Here is an 11,461-nt window from a genome sequence, read left to right on the forward strand (position 1 = left end):
TTTTTCATAAAAGGATTATTTATACGGTGTGCTCGCTCTGAATCAGGGCTTTTTTTTTTTCAGTCTCCTGGCCACTCGCATAGCTGTGGGTGACCACCCACAGCTACTGTGTGCAGCCAGGTTGATGGTCGCGATGGTCAAGACCATCGGGCTTGTGACGAGACCCTTCTGGTAGGGTCTCATCTGCCGCAAGCCCCAGTGAGCTTCCAGCTCTAAATAGAGCTGGAAGCTCACCACTGACATCAGTAGTGATGTCAGTGGGGCCGCCCCCAAATGGCAGGCATTCTTTTGGGAATGCCTCCATTTGGCCAGCCACCCTCCCTGCCCGCCTACCAAATGGGGTGAGCTGTCTATCACCATCGACAGCTTGCCCTCTTTGGTGCGAGACCCGGAGTGATGGAGCGTCCATCGCTAGCCGGGTTTAGCGCATGTACAAGATGGAGCAAGCTCCGTCGTGCACATGCCCAGTGGGCAAACATCGACCCAGTTATGAGCGCTCGGCGCTTACGACTGGGTCTGAATCAGGCCCTATATATATATATATATATATATATATATATTATATATATATATATATATATATATAAATAATGGCATGTAGCTATGCCTGTCAGGACAAGGGATAAATAACCAGCAACAGAACCCTGATGAGCAGCTAGCCACCATAAATGACAGCAATTCCAGATTTTCTGCAGGTCATTGTCTGTGCCCTCTGCTCTGGATCCTCCACCTCATGCCAGATAATAAAACTAATCCAAGTAAGCATCCAAAGTAGTAGATTTCTGTGGCAAGCCCTGGAGATAATTAGGCTGCAACTGTAGTCCCCCTATTTCCTTGGGACCCTGGAGATTGCCCATTCTGCCTATATTACACTGTAGTACTGCTCACACATGAACAAGTGACTTGGGTTTCTCAGACACACATTACTGCCAACATTGAGGAATAATGAGCTTAAGTTCAAGGAAGATATTGTATACTGTTCTTATTTATTGTTCCACTCTTTTTCATGTATCACATTATTTCTGTACTTTCTCCTAATGTATAAAAAGTGTATGGACTGGCAGATTAATCTTAGCTTACTGTTCTTATGTGTTTACTTTTTAATGATTGCCCATTCTGCCTCTATTACAATGTGCTACTGCTCACATGTGAACAAGTGCCTTGGGTTTCTCATGTTCTCATTACTGCCAACATTGAGCAACAATGAGCTTAAGTTCTAGAAAGAACTTGTATACTGTTCTTATTTATTGTTCCACTCTATTATTAATCACATTATTTATGTACTTTCTCCTAATGTATAAAGTGTATGGACTGGCATATGAATCTCAGCTTACTGTTCTTATGTGTTTACTTTTTAATATAAACTGTCATTTTGACATAGCACATTTAATATTCATTTCTCATCCTGGTACTGGAAAAACTAAGTGGTGTGCCCATCATTAAATTGTTCATCTGTTTTGCTGTAAGTAAAATAACACAGTTGTCAGGTGCTGGACTTTTTCTGTGCAGAAAAATTGCAGTCTGAGGCCCTCAGTGCACCAAGCAACATTGTATTGTTTGCTTTTAATTTGACATTTATTTTATTATAGTGATGGCAAAATACCATTAGTGGCTAACAGCCATTAATGATTTTCCACCAATGGTTGATGGTTTTGCCATTGGAGATCAAATGGTTCTCTGCCATTGATGGATGTCGGACTGCTATTATATTTTTTTCTACTGAGCACATGAGGCATGGAACTTACCCAGTGACCTGTTAAACCTGCTCTGTTCCCTGATTGTACTGCCGAATACACATTTCCACAGCAGCCATGTCTATTAATAAGTGAAAACCATCAATAATTCCCCAATGAGTTTTTATTAACTTGACATACTGTATATGTGAAATATTGCTGGCATCAACGGCAATCCTCAGTGGTTAACCCACTGATGGCTACCCCATCTCTATTATAAATGTAAGTTATGATAATTCTAGATGGAAGTCTGCATGTTTCACCTTCAGTTCAAAACTGCATATCTCAAAAGACCCCAGATTGTCCAAAACCAAACCATTAGGTTTAATAACACTATTTATTGCATGTTCAGTGTAAATTATAGTAATGCATGTTTGCTATACCCTTCTGGTTCCTTGTATAATGTTCATATGGAATCACTAACACCCTACCAGTACTTCTGGACCTGATTCAGAGATGCACACAAAGCCAATGTTCACATAGTTGAACAAATTTTTGCATTTGCAAATGCACTAAAACTTCTAAAAGCTCCTATGGTGCATGCATCACACACAGTTGCTATTGTGATCATGACAGACAATGTTGTGGAGAAGCTATGGGCATTTCTGGGTAGTGATAGGGGATGACAAGAAATACATGGTAAAATGGTCCATTCAGTGGGTGTGTTATGGGAGTGTCACAGTCATGTGAAAGCAAGTGGCTGCATTGTTAAACACACAACTGCAGGCATAGAAAACCAAAGTAAGATGGAGTTGCCGTAACCCAACATAGGGATAATGCAAGCTTGGAACAAGCTTGGATCTATTTAGATGTATAAGTAGTTTTATAGGAAGCCGACGGGTGAAATCCCGACCACCAGCTTATAGACTGTCTAATCCCGGCAAGGTACTAATGACAGGCATCGAAATCCAGATTCCTGTCATTAGGACACCCGGCATACTGATTGAAGGTAAGCATGTTGCTGGGCGTAGACAGCCGCAGGTAGGGAGGGTTAGGTTAGGGGCTCCCGGGGGGGACTTAGGGTAATCACCCCCCAGGAGGGTTAGGCTATGTGTAGGGGGTTTAGGGTTAGACACCCCCCTGGGAGACTTGGTGTTAGGCTGCGGGGAAGGTGGGGTTAGGTTTAGGAACTTGGGGGGAGATAAGGGTTAGGCACTCCTAAGGGAGGGTTAGGGTTAGGGAGGGGAATTAGGTTAGCAATATTTCCCAAAAAGGACAATCAGGATTTTCACCTCTGCTGGGCTGCCGGTGTTGGGATTAGAACCACCCGTTATGCGGCCAGCAGTAAATCATACCGATTCCAGGTTTACCATACTAACCCTTTAAACCAGAACACTCATGAATCACACAGGTTCTGTGGCTGATTAAAACCAGGCAAAATGTAGGCTTGAAGTCAGCTAGCCAAAGAACCTGCCTGGTTTAAAAGGATAGTATGATAAGCCTATGTATAAGGACATAGCAATCAGTATTACATTGTGCATGGATGCTAGAAGTGGGATAAGACTCAGGGGTAAATTTACTAAGAATCGAGATTGGGCAAGTTTGGTTGTGTTTGCAAACTCATGAGAGTTTAGCCTTTTTTTCAAACTAGCAAATTTACCAACACCAAACAGGTGTGTGTGTTTTAACAAAACTGACATCAATACTCGCATGAGTTTTCGAAACTCGCCTAAATACACCATCACTAAAACTCTCAAATACTTCCAATAGGAAAGCATACAACTTGCAAATTTACCAAGAATCAAGTTTGTAAACTTGCGCAAGAAATTAACAAACTCGCAAATAAATACACTTTTCAATAGATGACCTCCTGAGAGGAGTCTGTTTGCATGTGTTCACAGGTGTTTGTAGTTTCACTTATTGGTAACACAATGATGATGCCTATAAAAGTGGCTAAATCTGCAGCATACATTTGTCTGGAGTTAAAATGGCAGAGTTCTGCAGTACTGCTGTAAATATGATGTGGCTGGGATTTATGGGGCTCTACCAGTAGGCTGAAAGCAACCAGCAGCAAGAAACTGAGCAAGCTTTGGAGGTAATGATGGTTCCATAAAAGCCTGTGCTGGGCACTTTTTTTTTTTTGGAGGCATTTGAACCTGAACGCATTGGCCGATGGCGAGGTCATACAGATGTTCTGGCTGGACCTAGACCCTAACATTGCATGTTCCCACCCTGTCTCAGGCCTGCATAAACTTCTGGCTGTCTTGGTATGTTCCAGTCAACATTCCCCTGATACCTCACCCAGGTACTGGCATCATTTCAGCCACTATGGATTCCTGCATATGCTTCCATAGCCATGAGACATAGTGGCATGCAGTCAAGGTAGCTTTTAGGGCATTGCAGGCTTGCCAAATGTCTTGGGTACTATTGACTGCACACACATTGAGCTAAGACCACAAAGCACCAGGGCACATGTGTCAGGGCTGCAGACACTTGAGACTCCTGGAAGGAGTCAGGCTTACTAGGTAATATAAACTTAGGTGGTTTCAGGAATCCTCACTGGCATGGAATAAAAGTAAAAATAATTTATTCACAGGCAAGAATAATATAAAAACGTTTCACATAAAGTCTCAATAACACAAAAGTTCAGATATGCAGTAATTGATGCAGGGATATACCCCTGTAAGAAATAAAGTCCTAGGCACATAATGAACTAATGTGGCAGGGAAACCCCAGGTCCGATATGAGGCTGAGACCTCAGGATGGCACAGAGGACATTTAATAGGGTTGAGCCCTGTAGCGTGATGAAAATCCGGAACAAGGTTGAGCCCTGCAGTGTAGTGAAAATCCAGAACAGGGTTGAGCCCTGAAATGTACTAAAGGTCAGAGCAGGGTTGAGCCCTGTGATGCAGTAAAGATCCCGGACAGGGTTGAGCCCTGTGATGTATTAAAGATCCGAAACAGGGTTGTTCCCTGCGATGCAGTGAAGATCCTTGACAGGGTTGAGCCCTGCGGTGTACTGAAGGTCCGGAGTTGGGTTGAGTTCCATGATGTACTGAAGGTCTGGAGCAGGGTTGAGTCCTGCGATGTGCTGAAGGTCCGGAGCGGGGTTGAGCCCCGCGATGTACAGTACTGAAGGTCCGGTAATGGAAAACTGTAACGGTGCAGTTGACAACTGTAGCAGAGGTAACCCCAATGTCCGAAGGAATAGATGACAACAGGCAGAACAAATAATGCATCAGAATATGGAATCACAGCAATAAAGCAGGATACCAATAAGTAGGCAATGGCAATGCTGAACTTTGTAGTGCGGCTGGAAACCTGTATAAGAACTTCAACTGGAACATGAGCAGAGATGTAACAAGGTCCACAGCAAACCACAGGCACAGCAGGGATCTGGCAGGAGTCCAAGAGAGACCTGATAGTAACATTGCACAGACACTGAGGCATAGTTAGTAATAGGCTTTATACTAGAGGTCTGCAATTCATTGGAAGTTCAGAACATGTGACCCAAATGGAATCAGGTTTGAAATAAGCAATCTAGAAATCCAACAACCTGATGACATCTTTGAAACAGATGATCACTTTAACTTTACCCACTGCATGTGCAGAATCCCAGCAACCAGGATAGATCTTCAATTGACCACAATGGACTTTGTCAAGTTTAGTTTATCTTTATGTTCTGAAATAGTCACAGTCCTGACAGTACCGCCTCCTTTTTGGGTGGCCTCCGAACACCCATCAGGTTTAAAAGGAAATTTTGCATGAAAATTACATATCAATTTAGGAGCATGGACATCAGAGTCTTTAATCCAAGATCTCTCCTCTGGGTCATAGCCCTTCCAGTCCACGAGATATTGCAATTGATTTTAATGCTTACATGAATCCAGAATCTTATCGATCTCAAAATCCACACCTCAAGAAGTTGTTATAGGAGGTACTTTAGGCAAGCTGTCATGAAATCGATTAAGAATCATTGGTCTAAGCAAGGAAACATGAAAGGAGTTAGGTACACGCATAGTTCGAGGTAACTAACTTACATGCCACTGGGTTGATAATTTTTACAATACAGAAAGGCCCAATATACCGGGGGGGGGCCAATTTCATCGGAGGTACTTTAAGTCGAAGATTTCTAGTGGACAACCAGACACGATCACCAACAGAATACTTAGGATCAGCCGAACATTTTCTATCAGCAAAAAATGTATAATTATGAGAGGCTTTCCTAAGACACTTATCTACCTGGCTCCAATTTCCAGAAAAAATTTGGAGAGTAGCTTTAGCTACAGGGACATCCACTGTAGGAATTGACTGAAGCTCAGGAACTCGAGGATGTCAACCACAGTTGGCAAAAAAAGAACTTACACCTGTAGCAGACAAATAGTGAAAGTTATGGGCAAACTCGGCCCAGGGTAAAAAAGCCATCCAATCATCTTAAGAGGATATATACATTCACAAGAAGGTCTCCAACTCCTGGTTCACTCTTTTGGTTTGTCCATTTAACTGAGGATGATATGCACAAGAAAACTGTAATTTAATTTGCATTGATGAACATTTGGCCCTCCAAAAACAAGCAACAAACTGGACACCCCGATCAGACACTATTTCAGAAGGAAGTCCAGGAAGACAGAATATCTCTTTGATAAATATTTATGCTAGTTTGGGGGCTGATGGAAATCCAGCCAAAGGACAAAATGGGCCATCTTGGTAAAACGATCCACAACTACCCAAATAACTGTACACCCCCTAGACTCAGGAATATCTGTGATAAAATCCATGGAAAGATGGGTCCACAGTTGTGTACTAATGGGTAGTGGATGGAGAGGACCCACAGGACACTGCCGGGAGGATTTATGTTATACACACTTAGAATAAGAACGTATAAACTCTAGAACATCTTTTTTCAAGGAGGACCACCAATAAGAATGTTGCAGAAATGAGTACATTTTATGAACCCCTGGATGTCCAGAGGATTGAGATTTATTAGCCCAAGAAAGAAGTTTACCTCGTAATTCAGGTGTCACAAATATCCTTCCAGGAGGAGGATCAGGAGAGATGGAGGTTAAAGAAAATGCCAGAGGGTATATTATAGGGTACCTTTGATCCTTACTTTGTTCTCTCTCTTTCAACATTGAGCGAGAAAGTGCATCTGCCTTTTATATTCAGTGGACCTGGACGATACCCGAGGACAAAATCAAAACGAGAAAAGAAGAGTGCCCAACGAGCCTGTCATGGGTTCAAATATTGGGCAGTCTTCAAATACAACAAATTCTTATGATCTGTAAAAATGGTAATGGGATGCTTTGCGCCTTCTAATAAATATCTCCATTCCTCCAATGCTAATTTAATAGCTAACAATTCTTGGTACCCAATGGAGTAATTACTCTCAGCACTGGAAAACTTTCATGAAAAGTATCCACAAGACACTATTCTCCCATCTGCGGCCACTTAGGACAATGTGGCACCAACTCCATAAGTGGAGGCATCCACTTCCAGCATAAATGGTTTTTCAACATCAGGTTGAACTAGAATAGGGGCTGCAGAAAATGCATCTTTAAGAGTCTGGAAGGCATTCAACGCCTCTGGGGAACCACACTTTGGGATTAGCCCCTTTTTTGTCATATCAGTAAATGGGGTCACAATCGTTGAAAATGATTTGATAAACTTTCTGTAATAATTGGCAAAGCCTAAAAATCTATGAATAGACCTTAAAGAAGAAGGCAAAACCCAATCTTGAATAGCCTTCAACTTCTCAGGGTCCATCTGAAGTTCGGAACCAGAGATAATATACCCCAAAAAGGGTATAACTGGGACCTCAAAAACACACTTTGAGCTAATAAGATCTATGGTAAGATCTCCAAGACGACTTAATACCTCTTTAACTTGAGTACGATGATCAGAAAGATTCCTGGAAAAAATTAAAATATCATCAAGTTAAACAATAACAAACTGATAAAGTATATCTTGGAAAATTTCATTCACAAACTTCTGGAACACTGTGGGAGCATTACATAAACCAAAAGGCATGACGAGGTTCTCATAATGACCATCTTGCATATTAAATGCAGTTTTCCACTAATCTCCTTCTTTAACTCTGATCAAGTTGTAAGCTCCCCTTAAATCAAGTTTAGTAAACAGTCGAGACCCCTTAACTCTGTCAAACAACTCTGTAATGAGAGGCAAAGTATATTTGTTTTTTACCGTGATCCCAATTAGACCTCTAAAGTCGATACATGGACAAAGTCTGCCATCTTTTTTCTTTACAAAAAAGAAGCCCACTCCAGTGGGAGATGAGGAAGGCCTAATGAACCCTTTTCGTAGGCTATCTTGCACATATTCTGACATGGCTTTGGTTTCAGGAACAGAGAGGGTATACTCGACCTTTGGGTGGCATTTTACAAGGAATAAGTTCATTAGGACAATCCCAGGGACGATGCAGTGGAAGTACATCTGCCGCCTGCTCAGAAAAGACATCAGCAAATTAATGATAAGGCTGTGGGAGAGAAGGTGGAACATCTACTTTCACTTCAGCCAATCGTACTACATGAATGAAACAATTTCATTTGCATTTAGGACTTCAAGAAAGAATTTGAGAACAAGTCCAATCAATATGAGAGTTATGAAGAGTTAACCATGGTAAACCAATAACTATATCTTACATAGAAATAGGGAATACCAAAAACTCTACTTTCTTCATGCAAAGCTCCAACCCTCAGCTTCATAGACTTTGTTTGATGTGTAACATATCCATTAGAAATTCTAGTCCCATTTTCTGCAGAAAGGGAAAGAGAATAGGTTAATCTGTCAACAGGAATTTGCAATTTTTGAACCAATGACAATGAAATAAAGTTGCCCGCTGCTCCAGAATCTAACAATGCAGAAAACTCTTGACACGGAGAACCAAAAGCAGGAATACCAACAGAGATTAAACAATCCTTTTTGGGGAAAACTTTTGAAAGCACCCCTAGTTTGACTTCCCCTCCATCAATAAGGGATGACTATTTACCGGCCTTATTGGACATTTAGCCAAAAAATGTTCAGAGGATGCACAATACAAGCACAAATTAGAATGCCTCCTACGTTGCTTCTCCACTTCAGACAACTTAGCTTTATTAATTTGCATAGGTTCATCAGATGTACAGTGAAAGGAACAAGACTGGGGGAGAGATTTTTTAGGACACTCAGTGCGACTTTTCTGAACTCCTTGTTCTCGCATACGCAAATCAATTTTAATAGTCAATGAAATCAACTCATCCAAATTCTCATGAAGATCCCGAGTCACTAACTCATCTTTAAGTTTCTCAGAGAGACCTTTCCAATATGCTGCTCTTAATACCTCATTGTTCCACTTAAGTTCTGCCGCTATAGTTTGAAAATGAACCACATACTGACCAACTGGAGCTGTTCCCTCTTTTACTCATAAAATGTCCACAGATGCGGCCACTGATTTTACAGGTTCATCAAATATCCTCTTAAAAGTAGAAACAAAAGCTTGGTAATTAGATATTAAAGCATCATTTCTCTCCCATAAAGCAGAGGCCCATTCGAGAGCAGTACCAGACAATAATGACATAATATAAGCGACTTTAACGAGAGGTGGTAAAACTTTTGGGGTAATAATTCAAAATGAATCTCACATTGGTTGAGAAATCCTCTAGATGTTTTTGGATTACCATCATAAGAGGTGGGAGTCGGTAAACATAGATGAGACGCAGAAAACAGTGATGCACTTGTAAAAGGAATCTTAAGTTTATCAAGATGTGTGGAAAGATCCTGTAAACATTGCAAAACTTGAACTTGAGTATTTTCCTGTACTTCCGTGGTCAAACCCTGAAGCACCTGTACCCCAGTAGCCTGTTCCAGATCAGGGTTCATTTTTAGGTCTGTGCAAACTGTCATGGCTGCAAACACTTGAGACTCCTGGAAGGAGTCAGGCTTACTAGGTAATATAAACTTAGGTGGATTTAGGAATGACCTTTTCATGAAATCTCACTAGCATGGAATAAAAATAAATAGAATTTATTCACAGGCAAGAATAATATAGCAACATTTCTCATAAAGTCTCAATAACACAAAAGTTCAGATATGCAGTATTTTATGCAGGGATATACCCCTGTATGAAATAAAGTCCTTGGAACACAATGAACTAATGTGGGAGAAAAACCCCAAGGCTGATATGAGTCTGAGACCTAAGGATGGAACAGAGGACATTTAATAGGGTTTTTGCCTTGTGGTGTGATGAAAATCCGCAACAGGGTTGAGCCCTGCGGTGTAGTGAAAATCCAGAACAGGGTTGAGCCCTGCAATGTACTAAAGGTTTGAAGCAGGATTGAGCCCTGTGAGGCAGTGAATATCCCGGACAGGGTTGAACCCTGTAATGTACTAAAGATCCAAAACAGGGTTGTGCCCAGCGATGCAGTGAAGATCCGGGACAGAGTTGAGCCCTTTGATGCACTGAAGGTCCGGAGCGGGTTTGAGCCCTGCGATGTGCTGAAGGTCCGGTATGGGGTTGAGCCCCACGATATACTGAAGGTCCAGTAAAGGAAAACTAACGGTGCAGTTGACAACTGTAGCAGAGGTAACCCCAATGTCCACAGGAAGAACAAATAATGCAGCAGAAGATGGAACCACAGCAATAAAGCAGGATACCAATAAGTAGGCAATGGCAATGCTGAACTTTGTAGTGCAGCTGGTAACCTGTATAAGAACTTCAAATGGAACATGAGCAGAGATGTAGCATGGTCCACAGCAAACCATAGGCACATCGGGGATCTGGCAGGAATCCAAGAAAGACCTAAATGTAACATTGCACAGACACTGAGGCATAGTTAGTAACAGGCTTTATACTAGAGGTCTGTAATCCATAGGAAGTTCAGAACATGTGACCCAAATGGAATCAGGTTTGAAATAATAAGCAATCTAGAAATCCAACAATCTGACGATGCCATTGAAACAGATGATCACTTTAACTCTCTACCCACTTCATGTGGAGAACGCCAGCAAACAGGATTGTTCTTCCAATGACCACAAAGGAACTTTGGCACATGTAGTTTATCTATATGTACTGAAATAGTCACAGTCCTGACAACATGTATACCTTTAAAGGCACCATGTCCATTCTACAAACATGCAGGTGGTGTGTGATGCAAAAATGAAACTCATGAGTGTTGTAGTCGGCTCCCCTGGCTTATGTCATGATGACTTCATCCTCAATCATCCCTTCATGATCATTTTTGATGCCAAACAAATGTCAGAGGGATGGTTGCTGGGTCAGTAACTTAGACATTGTCACTTTAATTTTGTTATGCATGCTTAGATATGTTTATTAAATATATGTTAAATTTATTTAGAGGTGATGCTGGGTATAGGTGTCTTAGTTGGCTTCTAACTCCATTGGTACTTTCAGTTTCTCCTGCAGAGCATAATTATAATAGAGCACATAAGTCCATTAGATCTGTGAGAGCATACATTTGGCCTGCTTAAATCTCATTGCCGATGTCTGGATAAATCAGATGGTCTTTTGTTATATTCTGCTGCTGAAGTTTTAAATATTTTGCACAGCTGCTGTCTATTGCATATTTTGTGTTTGCAGCAGCCAATCCCATCTGATTTTGCTTTAGACAGTGAGCAGGAAGGGGACTCTGTTGTATCTGGTGACAACTTGACAACATATAGTGGGAGGCAGATCAGGCTGCAGGTCATCAGACATCATTTTAGATGTAAGTATCCTTTACCACAACAGTACTGTCTGTTTTTGACTTGTCCCCCCTTTTTTTGAAATCAAGTGT

This window comes from Taudactylus pleione, unplaced genomic scaffold (assembly GCF_031769625.1).
Source record: "Taudactylus pleione unplaced genomic scaffold, aTauple2 ptg000564l, whole genome shotgun sequence".
In the NCBI taxonomy this organism is placed as follows: Eukaryota; Metazoa; Chordata; class Amphibia; order Anura; family Myobatrachidae; genus Taudactylus; species Taudactylus pleione.